Source organism: Medicago truncatula, unplaced genomic scaffold (genome assembly GCF_003473485.1).
Source record: "Medicago truncatula cultivar Jemalong A17 unplaced genomic scaffold, MtrunA17r5.0-ANR MtrunA17Chr0c01, whole genome shotgun sequence".
In the NCBI taxonomy this organism is placed as follows: domain Eukaryota; kingdom Viridiplantae; phylum Streptophyta; class Magnoliopsida; order Fabales; family Fabaceae; genus Medicago; species Medicago truncatula.
In genome coordinates this window covers 43,343-45,000 of record NW_024340360.1, presented here as the reverse complement: position 1 = coordinate 45,000, position 1,658 = coordinate 43,343, and positions in this window count along the sequence as shown.

The following is a 1,658-nucleotide window of genomic DNA, read 5'->3' as shown; positions in this document are numbered from 1 at the left end:
TTTATGATGTCACAAACATGCCTGAATTTTTGGGGAATAAGATTCTTCCCGTGGATGGGTGCTCATTTGAAAAAAAAAGTTGCGATTTTGCGCTTTCTTGACTTTCTGGCGTTTAAAATATTCGCAGTTAACGATTCCCGCGTGCAAAATTGCCAACATTTCTCGCTGGAGGTCCTCTTGATGTCCCAAACATGCCTGAATTTTTGGGAAATAAGATTCTTCCCGTGGATGGGTGCTCATTTGAAAAAAAAGTTGCGATTTTGCGCGTTTCGGTTGAAAATTGAAAATAAATCGAAACGTTGTCGGTTTTCTACGAAACTTTGCAGATCCTCTAGATGTATTTTTATTGAGGTGCCTGCAAAAAATCAGCTCAAAATTCGATTTCTAGGTCGATGTTTTGATGTCACGCTTTCTTTACTTTTTGGCGTGTAAAAAATTCATATTTAATCCGTCCCTCGTCGGAAAATTCTAATTTTTGGGGGAGATGTTTTTTTTATGTCCCTAACATGCCTGCAAAAAATCCCGGAAAAATTCAACTTCTAAGTCACTTTTTCGGGACTTTATTCCTGCAGGGAAAATTCACCCATTTTTCTACAAAATTGGAAATGGCACATCAAGCATATATAGGGGGAGCACCTTGCTGGGGCATGGCTGGGGCTGGCTGGGGCGCGCCCAGACACCTCCAGGCACTCCCCAACAGGCTGCTCCCCCCAAATCTGTAACGCCCACTTTCGTTTAATCGTTTATTTATTCAAGTTTAGGTGATTATATTATAATTATATAATATGTGCATGATTTTGGTATGTTTTGATGATTTGATTGATGACGTGATAAGTTATGAGTTTTGGAGGATTTGATTATGATTTGAGATTTATTTTATTGATAAATAGAATAAAGATTTGAAAATAATATAAAATATTTAGTTGAGGGCTGTTTTGATATTTTAGATAGTTTTGGGGGAGAAAGTGAGATAAGATAAGTTATTAGAAAGAGGTATAAATAGGAGAAGACCTAATATTTTAGAAACTCATTGTACGTGAAAACTTTTGGAAAAGGGAGAAAAAGCTTAGAAGGGAGAAGAGCATAGAGAGAGCTGCGATTTCTTCATAACCAGGTAAGGGTGAGACTAATAATTCAATAATGTTATTTACTGTAATTCTGATGATTAGTTGACAAAGTTAGGATTGATTTAGAGAAGTTTTGGAATTAGGTCAAAACCCTAAAAATTGATGATCAAACGGTAAAACTTGTTTAGATTGATGTAGAAACCGTCCTTTAACCTTAGAACATGTTTAGGATGGATTATGGAATCAAAATTAGGCTTTGAACCATGTTGTGTGATGAATTTTTGAGAAAAACCCTAGTCTGCCCGTGCTTCTGTTCATCGCTCGCCACGGCGAGTGATGATCCTCGCCTCGCGAGTGATGAACTTCATCGCTCGCCACGCGAGCCCCTTCCCTTCGCCTCGCGGGTTGTTTGGTGCAACTCGCCATGGCGAGCAACCTTTCCTCGCCTCGCGAGCTTAGGCAGAGTGCATGTCATATTTCGTGTTTCGACCTTTTTAGTTGAATCTTGTATGCCTTTGAGTACCTGAACATACCTAGTATTGATTAGGAATGAATGTAGGATCAGAGGGAACCCAGAACAACCTTAGTTTG